At 34.0% G+C, this 23,115-nt stretch overlaps 1 protein-coding gene across 4 annotated transcripts in view; it reads right to left on the bottom strand.

Moving 5' to 3' along the window:
• LOC118742288 (RNA-binding protein fusilli-like) overlaps nt 1–23,115 on the bottom strand; it is a 185,367-nt gene that overhangs the window by 61,697 nt on the left and 100,555 nt on the right. For 3 of the 4 annotated variants that reach the window (XM_036474243.1, XM_036474242.1, XM_036474246.1), the window contains one exon: nt 16,706–16,774. The exons of the other annotated variant lie outside the window; for it this stretch is intronic. The gene's annotated coding sequence lies outside the window, so the exon portion shown is untranslated. The remainder of the gene's footprint in view (nt 1–16,705; nt 16,775–23,115) is intronic. 4 annotated transcript variants of the gene reach the window in all.

Raw genomic sequence — 23,115 nt, 5'->3', positions numbered from 1 at the left:
GAAGTCTATATCAACAAAAACGGAGCGGATTCGTTCCGACAGAATCGCACAAAAGCTGAGAAAGTATCGAGCCCTAACCGCCAAAATAACGTAAGCGACATTTTTTTCAAAATTTTCTTTTTGATGCAGAAATGCATCTAGATGCTCTAGGAATATTTCTGCATCAAAAAGAAAATTTTGAAAAAAATGTCGGTTACGTTATTTTGGCGGTTAGGGCTCGGTATTTTCTCAAAGAAATGGAACTTTGCACTGTTATTGTACTATTTCAACGCGTCGCCTGGGTAAAAGATTGTCGTATGTTTATTCGGCAGGTGGTGGGAAATCGCGATTGAAGTTTGGAATGCAATTTCTCAAAAACGCGATAATAGATTTTCTCCAAAGCCTCTGAAAATGTTACTAGTTCACAAACTTCTTAAATTATTTAATTTTTAATGTTTATTTTTAATTAGTTTTGAGTTTATGAAGGATTTTCTTTAGTAAAATTTTGTCGTGAGCGTCATTTGTCCACAATTTGGCAGCCACTTTGCATGAAATACGACAAATTGTGATCAAAATTTCTACCAAATTAACGACACTTTTTACTCAATATCTCGGAAACTAAAGGAGACATCTAAAAACTGATGACATCAATCGAAAGACCTTATTTCAAAATATATAACTGCATCCAGAACTTAAAAGCGTCGAAATGGCGCTTACGACAATCTTGCACACAAAATTCCATGCAGAAAAAAATCAATTTTCAATTTTTCCAATTTTCCGACTTTCCCGGAGGGGCTACCTAGGTACCAAATTTTAAGCAAATCGGACCATAAATACGATTTTTTAGAATAGATCAGTCCCTGGTCCACTTCCCGAAAAAAATGATCCTATATGCTAACATAGGCAAAAAGCTACCTACGTACCAAATTTTAAGCAAATCGGACCATAACTACGATTTTTTCGAATAGATCGGTCCCTGGTCCACTTCCCGGAAAGAAGTATCCTATATGCTAATCTGGACAAAACCCCACCTACGCACCAAGTTTTAAGCAAATCCGAAGATAAATATGATTTTTTCGAATAGATCGGTCCCTCGTCCACTTCCCGGAAAAAAAAGCATCCTATGTGCTAACCTAGGCAAAAAGCAAACCACGTACCAAATTTTAAGCAAATCGGACCATAAATAAGATTTTTTCGAATAGATCGGTCCCAGGCCCACTTCCCGGAAAAAAGCATCATATGTGCTAATCGAGGCAAAAAGCTAACTACGTACCAAATTTTAAGCAAATCGGACCATAACTACGATTTTCGAATAGATCGGTCCCCGGTCCACCGGAGGGTTTTTCCAAAATTTTCTTTCTTAAAAACCTTCTCCTGGCAATTACGAACAACTGAAAAAAAAATTCGCCAAATCGGCCCAACCGTTCTCAATTGATGAATTACTATACATTTTTCACACCATTTTATATATGGGCATTCCCATGGTGGCGCACGTGACAGCCGTACGATTTCAATGTGATACAAAAAAGGAAAACCATTCATTATCTTTAACTTTTTTGGGCCATTGTATACCACATAATTATGTAACCGAAAAATGAAATCAATCGAACTGCTTGGCCCTGAGATATAAGCATTTAAAGAGAGTGTCGTTACGTGACAAAAAATGGAAGTTGATTTTTTCTTTTCTTACAAAATCGCAAAACTCTGCGAATTGTGGATGGCTATTTTCATGAAACTTATTTTAATATGATTTGGAGCAATTTTAGTTGTTTTAAGAGTTTTTTGAATTAATGCAAATTGTTTCAATTCTCTTTTACAACCGCAAGTGTGAAACGTGACGTGACGTGGCGTCACGTGACATAAATTTCCATCGTTATATTTCTGTTAATATTGCTTTTAAATGAATTTTCAAAGCAAATAAAACATGTATTTTATGTAGAATATACTTTATATTTTGACTTCAGCGCCAATTAGATATAAAACCTTTATTTTTTTTTGTCGTGGTGGACCTTCCGCTGGAAACACCCATATATAGATTTTGATAATTTTAAACACATTAAATTTTTATTTTTACTTATAAATCAATGAAACGAAGAATTTTCAAATTTTTCGTGGTATTTTGAAAAATTTTTCTAGAACTTCGTCAACTGAAAAATTTATATCTTTGTGAATATTCATAGATGCTAGACCGTTGAGCCTTTCTTGACATGTTGTATTTCTCAAGTAGGTTTTAATTCTTTTCAGGCATGAAAAGCTTCGTTCAGGTGTGGCTATTGAAACGAGAGCATTTCGAAAATGTTCGTGTGAAACTCGTTTTTTCCACATTTTTACCTCCAGAAGAAAGTTTTGTTTCGAGCAGTCGATTATTTTTTCATAGAAAGCAAACAATTCTTCAGTTTTTCTTTCGTTAAAATCATACTTTGGAAACAAACACTAAAATTATTTAAAACTGATTTATGTTTTAGAAACCGGCTTTTCAAATGAGCAATATATGTATCAAGGAAGGAAATGTAAAAAGCAATGCGATAGTATGGCTCGGCGTCTCCGGTTTTCACATTAAAGCGATTCTTTTGGCGACTGATGTATCGCGGTACTTTGATTTCTGTACCTAGGTTAGTGCATACTTCTTCTACGTGTTCGAAAAGCTAATGAAAGTTGTTTCTGCATCTTGTCGCATTTCTTCAATTCATTTAAAGCGTCGTCGGCTAAGCTCATTGCCTCTGCAAGATCTTCATCAGGTACTTGTAATTGCCGGCTAGCAAAGCAACAAAAATTTATAAAAAAAAGCAAATGCTTGGCTGTTGTCGCTGTGCTAACAGTTTTTCAAACCCTGATAATTTCTATAGATATTCGCATGATACAAATAATTTTTACGGTATTTTCCCCGTGACAAATAAAATCTTTTTGACAATTGGAAGAAATACAACTTCGAAAGTCTTTTTAAAACGATTTGTCATTTTGCTACGTTAGAGCCGTTGCCGAGAAACTTATGGATACATATACATATACACAAAAATTGCTCGTTTAAGGTAATTAGAATAAGGGGCAAAATTTCCGGCAAAACCCCCCCTTCAGAAAATTCTGGATCCGCCGCTGACTACGGCATCCTAAAACGACAATTGGCTATCAAGTTGCGAGCAGCCTACGTCACAACTGTTAATTCAAATTAATTTCGACGTGCAATAGTAAAAATTAATATGTATATAGATATTTTGTTTTGTTGAGCTTCTGCCCTGCAAACCATTTTTTCAAAGCATTCTGAATTGTAGAGAAATTTTAAAGAATTCGTAAAGATCTCATCCGATTTTTTTTCGAATTTTCTAAAATGAAATAAACTGTGCACCCTTCGATTAATTTACGAAATTTCGGAAGCAAATCTGTAAAGCAATGAAAATAATGCTGCTATATGAAGAATTTCTTGCAGAATTTTTTCAGAATTTTCTTAATTTTTCGTACTGAAATTTCTTTACGAGCTCGTGTCAACCACTTCATATAATTTTCTTTGAAGATTCGTAAAAAAATCGTTTGAGAAAGGAGATACTCCTAAAGATTTCGGAAACTTTAACTTGCAGGGTGGTTAACGGTACAGCTATGAAATTTTTACACTACATAGAGAAAGAGATAGTGGTCATATCAATATATATATTACAGAATATCGATACTTTTCATGAGTACTGAGTAGTATCGAGAATTCGATACTTTTTGACAAGTACTGAGTAAGTATCGCGAATACCAAATAGTATCGACGTGTTAAAAACTTAATTTAAGTAAAAAAAAAATGTGATTTATAATTACATAAACATTTACTTTACGCTTGTAGTTTACTTCAAAAACTCCTTTAAAAATCCTTGTTAGATCAGATTTCCACTATTAAAAGCAGGGTCTATTCAATTTACAAATAGGAAGGGGTCATATAAGCAAAGCAAACAATTTTTTGTTTAGTTTACCCGTTTGCTTTAAAAATACTTGGAAGTACGAGTATTATCGATACTTTTTTTTTGAAAATATGAGTATTGTCATCGATGCTTCTTTAGAGTAATCTAAATGAGTACTAGTATCGATGCTTTTCTAAAAACTTCTATCACTATGCCTAACCTTCGATAATGAGTGGGCTATGAGGGTGGTTTTCGAACAAAATTTTTATAAAAAGAGAGCTTAAGAAGCTTTACTTTAGAGAACGGGCTTCCCCTCATTTGTTTTTCGTTTTTTATATTTCCATTTCATATTCAAAGTAAAGCAGGCTCGTAAATGAACTGTCAACGAGTCCCTCGTAAAATACGAGGCCAACTTGACCTCGTAAACTTCAGTTTTCTCAAAATTTTTTTACTAACTAAAATGTGTGATAAAATAATGAAAATAATTGAAATAAATAATAAGCGAATAAAATGAATGAATTCCATCCACTAACTGTATTGACTTAGGTTTTCTGCTAATTTTCGGAATTTTTAATTGTATTTTAGCCAAGACTGGTAGAGACAAGATGGCGGGATGAAAATACTACGAAACAAAAATTGTTTCACAAAATCCCATTTACACCTTTTCACAAAGGGGGCGTCCCCATAAAAGCCTTACAAACTTGACTTTACGAGTTGTGATTTATAAATATACCCGTCAAACACTTATCAAATATTTGCTTTTAAAAACTTTTAATAAGCTTTTTGCTACAAACATTTATTTTACACCTATAGAAATAAACTTATGGCAAGTTTATTCCAAAACCTCCTTTAGAAATCCTTGTTAGATCAGATTTCAGTATCTATTAAATTTAAGAGGCCATAAAAGCAAAGCATTAGTTTACCTTTCGAGTTTGCCTCAAAATATATTTGGATGTACAAGTATTATCGATATTTTTATGCAAATATGAGCAGTGGCATCGATTCTTCTTTAGAGTACTAGTATCGATACTTATCTCAAAAGTTCTATCACTGGACGTACATATGTACAGAAAAGTACAGACACGAAAATTGTCGTGAAATGGATACCCTCTTCGTTGTTTTTCTGATATTTTTCAAATTGAATTTTTCTTTCAGTACGCTTTCCTTCTGCACTTCACAGATGATTTCTCATGGTTAAAAAAACCACATTAAGGAAGAGCCCGACGCGACGGTATTCGAGCCCGTACATTCTGAAAGCTAACAAATACTAGCAAACTCCTCTGCACGCTCAGCCACTACCGACTACGTATACATTAGGGATGACAATCCCGGTGATTTTGATGGCCCGAAAATCCCGGGATTCGCTTGCATTACGTGGTACAAAGCTCAGTAACAATATTGAAATAAATATTAATACGCCACAACAAAATTTACAAATAAATAGTTTGGGATGAGCCTGCCTAAAACTATGTATGGAATTAACAATAATAACCAGATAGTAGAAGGTTGAATAAGGAAATGGATAAGCAGCAAGAGTTTACGGGGTGTGCATAGCTCAATGGTTAGCGCTTCTGACTTTGCACATCGATGATGGCGGTTCGATCCCTGAAGAAGTCTAGAGAAAAGAAGTCCGATGAGAAGATGTGGTGATCTCCGAAATAGCAGCTATAACTTCTACCGCTTAGACATTGTTGTTTTTCGTAGTGATATAACGATATGAGTACCGAGTACAGAATATCGATACTTTTCATGAGTACTGAGTAGTATCGAGGACTCGATACTTTTTGACAAGTACTGAGTAAATATCGCGAATACCAAAAGGTATCGACGTTTTAAAAACTTGTTTAGGTAAAATTTTTCAATTACGTTGAAAAATGTTTAAAAATTACCCCATGGGCATAACGTTAATTTACTTCAATACTTACTGTCATAACTCAAAAAACCGAAAAATTAATATATATTTTGTTCTGGTGAACTACTGGTAATCTCTATGAAATTTTCATTACACCCATAGAATAAGAGGTAGCAGTCATGTGGACATTTTGCTCGATTAAAACTTTTTAAATAATTGGAAAACGAATCTCTTGCCATACCTTAACACTGGCCCACACAAGAAAAGTGGTATTTGCTTTTAACCAGACCCACATATCGGCATGTATTGAGGTCCATTTGACTCTTGCACCTCCTAAATTTGCAGTTAATTGCGAAAATTATGAAAAAATGGCAAAAACGAGTCAAACGGACCTCAGATTCGGATTCAGTGAGTCGAAATACGTCGCGGCAAGTGGGTCTGGTTAAAAGCACACACACCAATTTTTTTTCTGCCGGTGTAAGGAACGGGTTAGGAGGGTGGTCTTTGGCTCGATAACTTGGCAATTCTCCAGAATAACGGAACCTTCGTTTTCCAATGTATTCTACCTTGGTTTTAAATTCGAAACCCAGCCCGCATTCGAAGAAAACTTTTGTGAAAGGGAGCTTATCTTTCCTTTAGACAATGGCTTTAGTTGATTTTAAAAGCTTCAAATAAGCCTTTTGCTATAAACATTTATGTTACGCTTTTAAACTTATTGCAAGTTCTTTTCAAAAACTCCGTTAGAAATGCTTGTTAGATCAGACTTCAGCTACTAAAAGCAATGGCGCATATTCATAGTCATATTTAGTACTCAACTAAGTCGAAACTATTCTAAGTCACAACTAAAGCTATTCATAGTCGCCTTAGTTTCGACTTTTCTGGCTAAGTACCAACTTAAAATTTTAGTTTCGGCTGCAGCTGCAACTAAGTCGTAACTAGAAAAAGTATTTTATCAAATTAAGGGAAAACGGACGAAATATGTAAAAATTAAGGGTGATTTTGATAATATTAAATAATCTCGAATTAAAATTTACAAAGATCGATCCATTTTAACCGGAAGATGAAATTAAATGCGTACTACAATTCGAGAAAACTAAATCACAATTTTATAATTGGAATAATTTAGATAAATTCTCAAATAATAAGTCAGTTTCACGCTAGTTCTTTTAAAGTAATTTTGTGCATAACATTTAGATATCTACTATTTGTATGTTTCACAGCATGCTTTCGATAAACATCGACTTCACATCACTGCGGTTGTTCTGGCTATTTCACACAATTAACAAGAAAATGATACCTTATTCTTTTGCATAATCATGCAATGAAAATAAAAATTACATAAACTGATGATCAAACTTGACATTATTTAATAAAAATGTAATTTTTCCAAAATATCGTAAAGAAAAATCGATAAATTTTCACACGTTTTGCTATATCGTAAACTAAGTCGAAACTACTTAGTAGAAGTCTGAAATGCGACTATGAATAGAGGTAAAATTTAAGTTGGTACTTAAATTTAAGTTGCAACTTTGTTAGTTTCGACTTAGTTGCTGGACTATGAATACGCGCCAATGTCTACTCAATTTACAAAAAGAAAGAGGTCATATGTATATGTAAACAAAGCAACCTGTTTTTTGTTAACTTTTCGCGTTTGCTCTAAAATACTTGGAAGTACGAGTATTTTCGATACTTTTTTGTAAATATGAGTACTGGCATCGATCCTTTTTTAGAGTATTATAAATGAGTACTAGTATCGATACTTTTCTAAAAAGTTCTATCACTAGTTTTTCGAATTTTTTCCTAACAAACAAATCGTGGTACAAAGCTCAATAATACTATTGAAAGTTGTAGTCGTTTTCTCTTTGTTTCCGGATACGAATAATTTAATTATACAAAACCGCACTGTCGGCAAAATTTACGTTTCTCTGCTGGCTGAGTAGTACGGTAAAATGGACAATATTTTACAAGGCGCATCCATACAAGGTGGTGGCAATTGCATATAAGTAAAAGTCCCGTGTATTTTGTTATTGCTTTTTGGTACAGGAGGATGTCAAAACGAAAGGGAATAGGAGATAATTTTCGTCATTTCGTTTTGTTGACATCCTAAAGTTGCGCCACTTCATCTTGGATGGCATTCTCCTGTACTAGTGTAGAGACCAAAATATCCAATCAGCTGATCAATCAACACCACCTTGTATTGATGCGCCATTGAATATTTTACGTGATTTTCCATTCCCAACCCGTAACAAAAAAATTTAAAACTTCGTACTGCTTAGGAATTTTTCTATAAGTTCAAAACTAGATTATATTCCACTATATAGTCCTATTTATTTTACTTTTTCTATTGCAAGTGCTTACTTTAGAGTTTTTCATGCGTTTTATCATGTCCCAACCACTATTAAGCTGGTGATTCTCACTCTCGGACGTTCAATGTTCAAAGGCCAGAAAACGTCTGGGTTAATCGACTAAGCAAATTCACCAATGCCAACTAATGTCGCAATTTAATGCATGAATGTTTATATAGCAGTGGATATTTACATATTATGAATGTATGAGTGTGTGTAGTATACGTACATATGTATGTACATATGCGTACATATGTACACACGTATGTAAGGCGTTTCACCTCAACTCTCCTATGGCGGCGCGCGGGCGCTTTTAATATTGTTGGAACCATGATTTCGATGTAGTTATTCCTCCGCTTTTTAATGGTGTAGTGAGATTTTCCAAAATTCTTTATTTTCGTATTGAAACACACAAAACATGTTATATCTCAAAAATTGTATTTTTAATATTTTTTAATAGTACTAGAGTTCATTCTTTAACGCAAAATTGTGTGCGTTTGAGCGGAAGTGCGAATATGTGAAATATTCGACAGTTTTTTACAATAAACATATGACAACGCTGAAACCCTGACTGAAATGCAAAGAGCGAAAAAACTGTGCGTTCGTACATCACTTCGACCGTTAAAGTTATAGCACAAACGAAGCGGAAGAATATTTGAGACCCCACTGTGGCTGAACTGTTTGAAATTTCGCAGCCAAAGCTACAACACGGTTCACGCTTTTGTGCAAAACAAAGCGCTCATTTTTGCCTTTCGCATTTTCGCATCAAAATGTGAACTCTAGTAGTATTTTTCCAAAGTGGACTTTTTTGTTTTTTTCGGGCCATAAAGCCGCAAACATGCGCGCCGCAACACGGGCGCGGGGAGGGAGTGTGCGATGAGCGGCATCATCCGTGATAATTTTGCATTTTATGAATTTAATATGCACATACATATTTGTCTTCCATTTACTTATTTCTATTTTTTATTTGTAACTTTTCTAGTGGTAAAGCTTTTTAGCTACAAGTTTTTCTTTAGCTTCGGTTTTAGTTCGTTTTGTCACAGCTTTCTTAATTTTATTTGTCATTGCAGTAGGTCTTTTTTGCAGGCACGGTTGCCACTGACATAACATTTTGAGTACTAAAATTTACCAAAATATAGGTGTGTACTCGTACGCCTAACTATCTAAAGTTTTAGAAAACTTTTACTGGTTTTGCGTTTTCGTACCCAAAAAACTTGCAAAGTAGGGGAAATTGAGAGAGCAAAATGTGAAAGCGAGCTGCAAATTTCTGCTGGAAAAATTTTTCCCAGCTAAAACTTGCAAGTAAGAAAATGAGCTGATCACAAACAAATGTTTGTAAATAAACAAAAGAAAATATGGCCTTTTTGAGTTATTTATTGCAAATTTTATTATTAACGCTAGTATACAACTAAAAAGTGCGTAATTTTAATAAGCACAACGTTTGTTGAGTTAATTTTTTGTTAATTTGCTATTAATCTCTAGTTTGTTTACTTTAGTGTGTGCTGACTATGGTTGCCGTATGACATTTTTCGATTGTACCATAATTTTCCTTTAAATATACCAAAATAGATTTAAATGAACCATGCTGAAATGTTTTTTTCCTGAAGTTTTCGGTTTTGGTAGGTTAATTGTTGAAATGAAAATTTTATAATTTTAAACCTACTCTATTACATTTTTTGGGATCAATGATAGGTGTTTGGAGGAGATACTCTTGTTTTTAATGCGTCACCATAATTATGTGAAAAATACCTTTTACATTCCGATACAATTAATTCGTTTTTTAAAAAGATTTTTCTTATCCAAAATTATTCAATTGTATAAAATGCCAAATCGGGGGAAAATGCACCAAGCAGAAAATAAATTGCCAAATTAATCACCAGTGGCAACTGTGCGAGCGATCAGCTGTTTCGAAGATTGCAAGTTTTTGCAAATTTTGCGTTCTCGTACTTCTGTTGATATTTCGTCTCTTTGAGAGCGAATGCTGCTAAATTCTCAGAACTTTTGCTGCTGGAGAATTTTGTCCTCTCAATACGAGTACACACCTTATGTCTCATAGATGTATAGATTTAGTTATTCAAATATTTTACAAATACACATTAGTGGCATAGTTAATAAACCAAATTTTTTAGAGTTTTGTGAACTATTTTATAAAGCCAGAACGTACTAGAGATGTTAATTTTTCGTTAATTAGTAAAGCTAGAAGTTTTATACCTCCGAGGATTCCCAGTACTTTCGTTAGACAAGTGCGCGTGGTTCTTGTAATAGCTACACAAACCAATAGGTCCTTGATTTTTGTCCTCTCGAACAAGTGCTGAATATATAATGATCTTTTAAATCATTGTATTGAATGATCAAAACGTCAGTGGGGGATATCCCCTACCATAAAGAGCACGCGCGCAGCAGCGCGGGTAAGCAGGGACTAGATGCGGGGTAAAAACGTAAAACCGAAAGGGTAAGCAATAGCCTGTATGTGCACTTTATGCAATGTATATTGCCAGAGGCTATACTATTCATTTTTTTGTTTATAGACAGAAAATTTCTAACTAAACTTGTAGTCAATAATTAAAAATAATAAAAAACAATTTAACTTTTTTGTATTAATAAATCAATAAAGTTTGAATTGATTATAGGCATGATACAATAATTTTTAGAAGGTAGTTTTACTTTAAATTTTTTTACATAAACCGTGTCTGTGAAAAACACGCAATGTGGCCACTGCTACGATATAGAACTTGGAGATTTTCGCTTGTTATTTTAGATATTTTTAACAGAACATGTAAAGATTTATATATTTCATAACCGATCATTTAATTTGTAATATACATATACGTAATTAAAACATACGTTCTTGCCACTGCTAATCACATGAACAAAAATCATAAAAACAAAAGTTTTTCGGCAATACTTCTTGTTTAAAATGTTTCAGATCCATCGCAGACCACGGATTTAATCGGCCCCGCGATTAAGTTGGTGTAGTGCGCGCACCTCCATACATCTTCATGTACATATTTAAGCGAGCCCTACCATTTAAATAGGCGGCTGATAAAGTCTGTGGTACGCGGTGGCTCTTATACATAGCAGTATCCTTACATCTATTGCGTGAGTTGCAATATCCACGGAAGCAGCAGTTAATTTTTTCATAATTTTTTATGAAGAAAATTATTTAAAAATATTAGAAAATTGTATACTTATGTATGTATTTATATGTTTGGCTTTCCTTTGTTTTATTTTTCCAACGTTAAAAGCTGTTTTTGAAAAGTTGGTACAACAAAAAATACGAAACACGTTTTCTGTCAGATAGCTAACATGGCGGATAACAAGAAGAATGCTGACAATTAGGGATGGCAGCGATTAACCATTTCATTAAATTAAGGTAAAGGTTATTTTTAACCGACTTCACAAAAAGGAGAAGGTTATCAGTTCGTCGGAATATTTTTTATTTTTTTATTTTAATTTTCTTATGCATGTTACCGCATAACTTTAAACCACATCAACCGATTTCTATAATTCTTTGTTTGGAGGAAAGGTGTTACCTCACAGGTGGTCCCATACTAATTTGGTTAAATCCGATTATAGGATCATGAAAAAATTAACGATAATCTTAAAATTCTATATAAGAATATAAGTCGGTTAGGGTTTTTGCTAAAAAATTACTTGTTGTATTTCTTTTTTTTTTAAGACAAAAAAAGCATATTTTCCACCACTTGAATTATGACAATTTTCGAAAAAATATAAATATGTTGACGACAAATATCGTCACTATACACGAATAAAGGCGCGAGCTCAAAACTTGACCGCGAAAATAGGCGCATAAAAAACTTCAGCGAAGAAAGACTTAACATAGCTGACGGCGAAGGAAGACGCGTTTAAATATGTGACGGCGAAGAAGGACGCGTAAACTTATTTTCGCGATCAACTATGTTTGCGGGTGTAACAGTATGTAGGTTCCCCATAGTGATTTGGGGAATGATGCTGAAGTGACAGTCCTTGGCCAAGTATAGGTTACGCGTCTTTCTTCGCTGAAGTTTTCTTAAGCGCCCTTTTTCATAAAATTTTATTTACGAGCAGGGTTGCCACTGACGAAAAAAAATATTTACCATCCACTAGAAAAAAAAATCTCCCAAATCTGGGAAATATCTACCAATAACTTTTTTATAATTATTTTAACAAAACCCATAGTTTTGATATTATTTTAATTAAAACTATAGTTTTTTGCTATTTTTCTTTAGTTATTTCAATAAGAATAAAAAATGGTTTTTAAGAACTTTTTATTTAACTACTTATAAGGTATTTGAGTCATATTATTGGCATATTCTCAGTTTCCTTCAACCAAAAGCGGGAGTTATGAAACTAAAGGCAACAATGAAGCTTCATTATTTGAAGAACTTCAACTCGAGTTATTATAGACAAATACTGTGACTCAAAAAAGTGATTTTTTTTTAATATTAGCAATATTTTTCGAGTAAAAATTTTTTATTGCTTTAACTAAATCTAAGTCGAGGATTCAAATTCCAAAAATTTTCGTCTAAATTTCGAATTCTTTACTCTGAATTTTTAGAACAATTTAAGGTATAGAGTTTTAAAGCAAATACTATTTGAGTATAGCCAACAATGTGCTGCTTAAAACTCCCGTTGATTTTTTTTATTTTTTTCCATTAATAAAAAATGGCGTTGATTAATTTTTTTGCGAACAATCATAGTGCGTATTTACATACCTGTCAATTTTTCTTTATATTTAAATAATCATTTAAAATATTTAGGCAATCAAAAGCTCCTCGGGATTCCAGTAAAATTAGTTTTGAATGGAGCGCGATATGTTCGCCTTATATCGATATACATTTATAAAAAGTATGCAAAGAAATTTATAATATATTTAAAGATAACAACGAAAAATAAATCGGGAACGGAAAGTTCATCAAAAATCAACCAAAATGAGAAAAAATTTACCTTTTTACCAACCCAAATTTTTTCTACCAATTTTGGTAACAATTTACCAAAGTGGCAACCCTGTTTACGAGCCTTTTTTCGCCGTCAAAACACTAGCGCGCCTTTATTCGTGTCTAGTGACCAATGGAAAAACTATTTGCCCAATGTGCCCGTCCATATTTTCTAGTACGTTAGTCGTTGGCCTTTATGTTCTACATGAAGTAGTTTCGCTGCCTTACTTATTTGCGTTGGTGAACATTTGTTGTTAAACATCTGGTTATCAAAATTTGACTCTGGTATGGCACTCAGTTTCTGTGACTTTTTGTTGGTGCAATATCAGAGTCAAAGGACACCATGGCATTTCTAATAATTAATCATCGACGAAAATCACATTACCTAAGATAAATGAACATAAATTAAGGACAAAAACTTGAACCAGACAGAACGAAAAATTACACTGAAGATAGGGTTGCCAGACGTACTGCTTTTGGGAGTAAACGTACTCCTTTTTAGTACAATGTACTCCCATGGACTCCCAAAAAAAAATATCTGGAAATGTACTCCTTTATTAGTTTTGTACTTCTTTTGTACTCCTTTTTCCAGCTATTAATATTTTATCATATACAGGGTGTAAAATAGTAACTTTTGCACAGTTTTTTTTTTAATAAAATTGGGCTTTATAGATTTTGCGAAAAAAGTAGCTCATTGTTAATTATACACAGATTTTACTTCAATTTTATTAATTTGTTTTTAAATTTTAACCTTCATTTGGGTTTACCGGCGATAAACACTTTGAGAGAAAAGCGCAAGTAAAAAAGTCGTTATTGTATAGTTTTTAAATTTAACCCTCATTTGGGTTTACCAATGGGTTTGGGAGAAAAGCACAAGCGGCACGCAAGTCTTCGTCGGCTACTTTATTACATACCTTCTGTAACCATAGGCTAATTTCCTCCCGCTAAGAGTGAATTCATTGGACCAACCCTATACAGCTTTTTTTCTTTATACAAAATCTAAGAAAAAATACACCTGGAAAAGAGGTGTGTGCCATATGTACTTATCTCCCAAAGCTGGAAAATGCAAATAAGGCTTAAAGTTTTAAAAGCAATTAATAAAATTAAAGTAAAATATTTACAAAGTTAACAAAAAAATACTTTGTTTAACAAAATCTATAAAGAACCCTTTAATTTTTCAAAAAAGCTTTCCGACACTTATTATTTTACGCCCTGTACTTTGATATTCATATTGTGGCAAACACTACTTAGTAAGCAAAGTTAAGTGTGATAGTGAAAAAGTGTAAGCAAGGTAGGTGCAGGGCGCTCGGATATAAAAATTAGAAAAATATTAAATTATTTATAAGGCTTAAATTAAAAAAAAGGGCCATATATTCAGGAAGAGTCTGGAATTCTTTCCTATAAGGGGATCATTGAAGAGGCGGTGAGTGAAGGGGCAGTGGGCGTGGCACCTCCAACCCCCACCTAGGCGCCCTATGGGTCCCAGGGACCCATTAGAAAAATCTCCAAAAATCACAATTTTCACTTGCGTCAACAGTATTTTTGCGTAGAATTCGGTTAGGGATTATAACCCCTACTACGTAGAATCCTCCTTTCTGTGTTGCCGAAGAAGAGAGGAGGAACCCCTCTCTCCGTCAAAAGTGTATAACATTTCTTGTGGATATAATTCCGGCTCGGTGTCCAAAGTATTTTTGCACTTAACTTCTTTCTGCGTAGGCGGCCTTCGGCCGTGCTTAGGGATTATAACCCTTACTAAGTAGAATTCTCCTTTCTGTGTTGCCGGGGAAGAGGGGCAGGCACCTCTTTTGTTATCAAGGGTATATAAAATGTCCCGTGCAAATGAATATTCAACCTTTTTCAAACGAAAAAACGCAAGTGAAAATTGTGACTTTTGGTCATTTGTCTAAGGGGTCCCTAAGGGAACCATAAGGGCCCTAGGTGGTCGGAAAAACAATTTTGTCAATGGCGGTTCATGCCCTCTCCAAAAAGGTCGGAAAAGGCGCCCCGTCCACTCCCCCTTCGACCTCCATCTCTTTAGCAACCACCCCTATAGGAAAGCCAACCCATATAGTTATTTATTTTTCACATTTATTGTTGTTTTGAAAAAGATTTCTAAGATATCTTTGTTTGTTTGTACCTAATTAATGGTAATTTGTAACAATAAATTGCACAAAAAATTTAAAAAAAATGTACTCCTTTCTTATGTCATGTACTGCTTTTTTTCTATCAAAAATATAAATGTACTCCTTTCTCCGTTTCAAAATCTGGCAACCCTAACTGAAGATGGCACAACGCCGAAACTGGTTTGTCTGCAAACCAAACTTGACAAGGGATGACGGAAATTCGTTCCAAACAGTGTTGCCGCGAGTCATTTTTAGTGGTAGCCAAATTCCTTTACAAAAAGGGCTAAAAAAGAGCTAAAAAAGTCACTGTGGCTAAAAATGGTAGCTAAAATTTTTTACTTACATATACATACTTAAGTATACATGCAAACATTTTCAATAAGTAATGGTATAGAAAAACAACGAACTCTGGAAAAAAAGCAAATATTTTATCCAACCAAAAACCTTTTTGTATAAAAGAGGAAATATACGACACCAGCTTGCTGGCTCCATCAAATGATGGTACCATCAGGTTCGAAGCATATAACTTACCAGCACGCTGGTACCATATTTATTTCATTACAAATGAGGTCGAGGAATGATCGAAATGATTACAGACGAAATTTCATAATTTTTCTACCATTTTGTTAAACATTGCTTTTTTTTAATTCACATCTGCAATATCGTGAACTTAATCTTCCACAAACACGGCTTTGAGTCATATAGTGCAAGAAATTTCCGCCAAAATAATTTTTACTTAGAAAATTTAGCTAATTTCACCACTCACGACCACGGTTGCCACAGGACAAAAAATTTTCTGACCAGAATTTACAAAAAAAGTTACCAAGTAAAAGACAACGTTTTATTATACAATAAACTGTAAAAGCAAACCTCGTTTATTTGCCATAATTAAGACTTGGGTACAATAAATAGTTTTATTAAAAGAAAACTAAACAAATGCATTTTACATATGGGGCTATTAGGGCCAGAGGAGCCTATCTACAACAAAATTTTTAGTAATATGAGAAAGGAGGATATATAGAAAATAAATGCTGTCTTTTACTAAAAAATTTGCCTCTACGTGATGCTACATATTATAGTAAAAGAAAATTAAAAGGGCGCGCCGCGGGCTATTACCTTTTTATATTCTGGTAATGATTTAAGGTGCACCTCAACTTTTTTTGAAATGTCAATTAAGCTACTCTGGCGTTCAAGGCCTCATATAATAATTAGATATATTTACATACATATATAAATAGATTTTTATTCAATCAAGAATATAACAAAAATTTGTGAAACAAAAAACAACACATAAATATTTTTGCAACGCACACGTTTAAAAATATACTTTTCATAAAGCGCGCTTTAAGCTCTTGACTTTTTAACGGGATCTTAGCCTCAGAACAAACAATTATTTAAAAAATCGACTTATGTTTAGGCCGCCGGCCTAAATTTGCTTGAACTTTTCGACCCACCATAATAGTTAACATACTTACGATATTATGGTTGCCGTCGAGGTGTTAATTACTATATTAAGAAAATACGCTATTATAATTTTCGTTAATTAAACAGTGCGAAAGGCAATCGTAAATAAAACCAAAAACGGTTTACTTACTCGTCTAGCAACTATCCGAGAAGGAAGACATCCAGCCACCAAGTTCCAGAAATTTATAATCAAGGTGACCTGAAATAGAAATATATATATATATATATAAATAGATGTACACCTTACATTATCAAATGAATAAACAACGTTGTTCTTATTAGTTATACTAATACCAAATTCTTTTAATTTCCTTCAACGTTATTATCGGTGCGAACGTGCAACCAAATCTTGCCACAAGCGTTGCGCCGATGACTAACTTAACTGCATATACCGAAGCGCTAAAGAGCCCAAATACACCGCAAAAACTGCTGTTCAAACCACCTTTTTTCATTTCCACTATATTTGGATCAAAGATCTGTCAATTAATACGGAACGTGTGCCATATTTCGTGATATCAATTCACGGCTCGGCATTTCGCGTTGCGTTTCGAACAAATTAGAAGTGGTATCACCATACATATAATAAAACATATAGATGATTTTCAATAAAATAACATTAAGATAAGATTTCCAGGCTTCATCTATTGGACTTTAAACCTCTCAACACAAAAACATGTAAAAACCGACGCGATAAATATTGAACATTTAGTATCCATCACTATTTTGAAATCCATCAATATGTATTACGATTCAAATATCACAATAAATATTGAACGTGTGACAGTCGCCCCACACTGTCATAAATAAACGAATAGACTGCCCAGCGATAATTTTCTTCGATATTTGGTTAGTTATATTTGCTGAGCGCTGATCAATGCAATTGTTTCTAGTAGTGTTGTCACCGCTACACATAACCACAGTACAGTTTATCAAATTAATCCAACTTTTTTAGTCTGACTTTATAAACGGCAAACTTACCAAAAGTTACCAAAATAAAAAAAAAGTTGCCAAGTTGCCAAGCACTCAAAAAGTTATCTATTTTGGTCACAAGTGACCAAATGTGGCAACCGTGCTCACGACACCACTAGCTGGTACAATCACACCACAAGAACATACGCAGTCAATCGACTTGATGGGCCATTTAACAAATGAAGCATATTAAGGGCCGTAAACTTATCTATTTTAAGCTATATGTGTATATATCAGTCGTTCTTAGTTTAAAAATTCATCTCTTACATAAATGAAAAAAAAATTAGATCAAATTAAGCATATACAAATTTTGCATGCCAAGTATAAGTAAATTCTCCAAACGGCTAAAAAAAAGGGCTAGGGGCAATTTTAAATTTATGTGGCCAAAAAAGTATGTGGTAGCTAAATCTAGCCACGAAAGGGCTAAAACGGCAACAATGGCTCCAAAATAAAACAATAGATATTATTTTAAAAATGATACACGCTAAAAAGAAGTGGCGCCTATGTTGTGACCTAAAAGTCGCCGCAATGTTTTGCGGTCTTCAAAGTGGCAATGTAAAATATATGTCCTTTATGTGCGATTAGAATACTCGATATACCGGGCAACAGTATGCCTTCCACGATTGAAAACAAAGAGTAGCAAGTTTGAAATGGCCAACATAATTCGTAAGCCTTCAGTGCCAATGACCCTGAACTGTACATTCGTTCCGATCCTACTGATGACGTTAGGCCAACATAGTTGCCATATATTCTTTTGTATAAAAGTATGGCCTCTTTATACAATGCACATTCACCATTTTTGTGTTCTAAATTTGGAAAATTTTCGATAGTGAAAACAAACAAAACCATCGATAGTATCGATAGAGCCATCGATAGTTTGCCACCACTACTGCTTTCTCTTTGACATATACATATGAAACAGTCAATGTTATGATAAAAACCTAGTAATGTAAAACCATCGAGAGGCAGTCTGACGTTTGCCAGCAATATAATTTAAAAATTCAAAACTCGAACTCACATACACATTCTCGTTTTCAATCTCAAACAACAACAATTTCATTATTTTTATTTTCAATTTTATATGATTTTGAAATGCTTGCAATCGTCAGAACAAAAATTAAGACCGACGAATTGAGAGAATGAATTTGCCTTGTAATGTTTTTGTCATGGTCAATGTTGTGATGTTTTTTTTAATCCACGCTTTCAGTCGTTCTACTTGTTTCTTCGGTAATTGTGGTTTACTGAAGACCTATTTCAAGAAAAAACCTTTTGAACATGGACTAAATTTAAGTAAAATGCTTGTAATATGGCCTTGTTTTAAAAAATTTTAAATTGGTCTACTTTTGATATCTTTGTTATGATATTTTCAAATATTGGTATTTTTGTTTACTTGTCAAGGTTTGTCAAAGTTTGGTGCCTTGAAATATATGTAACTACTAGAGGTGAAAAAATATCGACGATACTATCGATATATCGATGATCTTGTGTTTTCAAAAAATACTGTCGATGTTTTATAACTATCGATACCATCGCCTGTAATGTGAGATCAATTAGTAAATTGTCTCCAAGTGAACAATTTTTCCCAAAAATTATAAAGTAAAATAAAAACAATTTTTCCCCAATTCGTTTTTGTGAACAATTTATTCGCATGGAATTGGCGATAAGGCTAAATAAATAAACTAACTGATTGGATTGGTAATTCTTATATACACATATACATACATATCGCACGCCGTCTTCAAAAGAGTCCCAACTCATAATTTGGCGTTTTTAGATTATGCGCTAAAAATGTACACAGTGCTTTTACCTTTCAGCAAAAGCTGGAGCAAATTTTTGTTATAACTTGTTAAAAAAAAAACCTAAGGCAAAGTCGCCCTGGCCCATATGATGATTATGTGCAAAGAAATAGTTTTTCGCATTTTCTAACAAACGTATTATTTTGAGTTGTGACTCTTTTGAAGACGGTGTGCGATATGTGAGTGACAATCTTGTTTTGCCTAAAAGCGAGAATTGAAAAACCACGTCTTTATTTAAGCGCATTTTCTAATACAAAAAAAATGTTTAATTTCCTCAATTTAAAATTATTTTCCTAAAGAAAGTAAGAAAAATAAATCTATAGCGATTTCTTCTTTCTCTAAAAAAAACATTTAAATCCAGCGGCAATGTAAGAATTTGATGAAACCAATTTGCAACGCGGCTTATAATACTTGGCGTCAAAAGGGAAAAGACAAACTACATAAGGCTCTTACATTGTCATCTTCATCATCATCCGGCACCAAAAGATCTGTTGCACAAACCTTTTGGTGTGATAAAAATTACACGTATATTTACTTCCAAAATACTAGGATCTTATGTTAAAATTATATTGGATATACAATTACATACTTTATATTTATCTTCATCATCATCCGGCACCACAAGATCTGTTGCACAATCCTTTTGGTGTGATAAAAATTACAGGTATATTTACTTTCAAAATATTAAAATCTTGTGTTAAAATTATATTATGTATACAATTACATACTTTTTATTAAAAAACATTTTTTTTACAGTTTCTTTTGAATACTTGTGTTTTACCTTTAGCATGTATCTAAATATGCAGCTTATAGACTCCGAAATCACTCAGCCGATTTTGTTAAAATTTCCAGTATAGCTTCATAGAAACCCGGGGAGTGTTCCTGTGAAGTTTGGCTATTTTTGAAAGTGTTGCCACCTCTCAGAAAAATAACATTTATATAAATATGCAAGTAAAGTATTACGGTATAGATATTAAATGGAAGGTATTTGAGAAAGATATTTAAGAAAATTTACATAAAAAATATTTTAATATAAGTGTTGCCACCTGGTCAATAATTGAAAAATAATGAATATCTAATAAAATTCACATCAAATATTACAATATGGAACGGAAGGTATTGGAGGAACATTTACATATTTTTGAGTAGATTGCCACCTCTTACAAAAAAAATAAGTGACATAAATGTGTGTATTAACAAGTAAGAAAGTCTAAGTTCGGGCGGAGCCGAACATTAAATACCCGGCGCAAGTATTAAATATATGTTTTCCTCCTTTCCGAAAGCTACCGCTACATGATAAGCCGGGGTGTATACATTTTAAGTAAATTAGCATCCTTAAATTTCGAAATATTGAAATTTCAACCATTTCTGAAATTTACCGTTATATGAAAAGCGGCCTCAATTTTAGTCCGATTTCAAAAATTTTCAACGGTTTGCTTTTATGTGGCAAGCACAATAACCATACCGAGCTTGGTACAAATTGCTAGAAATTGCGAAGAAATTGGTGTAGCGGTTACCAAGATATACACATGTAACCATAAGTGGGCGTGGCTACGCCCATTTGCCAAAATTTTGTAATATTCTTATTTTTCGTCTAAAACTCATTGCAAATATCAATTTTGAGTGAATTATCTTCAGTAGTTACTAAAATATCGCAGTTTTCGTTTTTCTGAAAATTACCGTTATATGGGAGGTAGGCGTGGTTATTGTCCGATTTTTAAAATTTTCAGCCATTTACTATGCTGTACTAAGGCTAACAACTGTGCCAAGTTTGGAAGAAATTGGTGCAGCGGTTACCAAGATATACACATGTAACCATAAGTGGGCGTGGCTACGCCCATTTTCCAAAAATTTATAATATTCATGTTTTCCGTCTGAATCTCATTGTAAGTATCAATTTTGAGTGAATTATCTTCAGTAGTTACTAAAATATCGCAGTTTTCGTATTTCTTAAAATTACCGTTATTTGGGAGGTAGGCGTGGTTATTGTCCGATTTCGCCCATTTTTAATACCATCCGTCCTACGCCCAAAAGAAGTTTACATACCAAGTTTCGTTAAGATATCTCAGTTTTTACTCGAGTTATCGTGTGCACAGACGGACGGACAGACAGTCACCGCTTAATCGATTTCTCTTTTCATTCTGATCATTTATGTATACATTTGTCTATATCTATCTCGATCCGTTTTGCCTGTTACAAACAACAGTTATGTGAACAAAGTTATAATACCCTTGTGCACAAGTGCGCTCGGGTATAAAAAGTATTGCGCAGCATACGTATCAAACCAGGTTGCAATTTAAAAACGGAATTTGTTTAATAGTTAAAACCAAAAAAGTGCTCAATATTAATGCATAGCTTTTGTTTCTTATTGAATAAGGCTTTAAAAAGTATAATAAAACAAGCACGTGCAAGCGATCCAAATCAGGAATATTCGGATGACATTTTCAGTGAAGCTTTAATATTAATGGAGGACTTATGTATGCCAATCAACGACAAAGCTCTTTATCAACTCGGTATTCCAGCACCGACACGAGATAGAAATGCTGTACAATACAGAGACTTGATGCGAGAACAGCAGTTTGATGCAAATCAGCTTGAACGATTTGTGCAAACGCAAAAAGAGTTTTTGTTGCTGATCAGAAAAAAACGTACGACAAAATCATGCAACGTGTAACCAAAGGAGATGGCGGAATTATATTTCTAGATACTCCATCTTTCCTCATCAATTTAATATTGGCGTCACTTCGAAAGTGAAATGGGATTGCAGTAGCAGTAGCATAATCGGGGATTGTACCAACACTACTTGATGGCGGACGTGCAGCGCATTCAGCTTCCATTGAATTTAAACCAGACCGAAACACCTACATGCAACATCAGCAAAAACTCTGGTAGGGACATAGCCCTTAAAATGTGCAAAATTGGCACATAAGAAGTCGCTCGAAGCACTTGAGCGAACTCTGCGAGATTTTCGTGGAAAAGACCAACCGATGGGAGGCGCTCTTATACTCATTGCAGGTGATTTTCATCAAACATTACCCGTTATACCACAATCAACGCCTGCAGCGAGCTGAACGCGTGCTTAAAGGCATCGCATCTGTGGAACTATGTCGAAAAAATTATGCTCACAACAAATATGCGAGTACATTTGCTGCAAGATAGGTCTGCACAAATATTTTCAAAGCAACTTTTGGATATCGGAAACGGTGAAATTCCTATTGATAGGACAACAAATACGATATCATTTTCGTCCAACTTTTGTCAAATGCAGCAGAGCATTTAAGACGTCATCGACAGAGTATTTTCAAACATAACGATCAACTACCGAAATCAGGAATGGCTCTACGAACGTGCAATTTTAGCCCCGAAGAACGATGATGTTAGTAAATTAAACGGTCAAATTCAATTGAAAATTCCAGGAGAAGCAGTCGAATATAAATCCATTGATACAGTAATGGATAAAGATCAAGCTGTTAATTACCCAACTGGATTTCTTAATTCTTTGGAGCCACCTGGAATGCCTCCTCATTCGTTGGCGTTAAAAGTTGGATCACCAGTGATGCTTATTCGGAACTTGAACAGAGTGATAATAAAAAAATAACACCGAATTTGATCGAGGCAGCAATCATCAGCGGTAAATTCAAAGGCGAAAATGTGCTGATTCCACTTATACCGATGAATTCCAACGATGTACCGTTCGAATTCACGTGACTTCAATTCCCTTTGCGTCTAATGGGGCCTCGGCCGGCGTGCTGTTCGTGCCATCTATCGGGGCCTA

Source organism: Rhagoletis pomonella, unplaced genomic scaffold, assembly GCF_013731165.1.
Source record: "Rhagoletis pomonella isolate Grant_MI unplaced genomic scaffold, Rhpom_1.0 Rhpom_scaffold_00007, whole genome shotgun sequence".
In the NCBI taxonomy this organism is placed as follows: Eukaryota; Metazoa; Arthropoda; class Insecta; order Diptera; family Tephritidae; genus Rhagoletis; species Rhagoletis pomonella.
The sequence above is the reverse complement of the archived record's forward strand: the minus strand, read 5'-3'. Positions and strand labels throughout refer to the sequence as shown.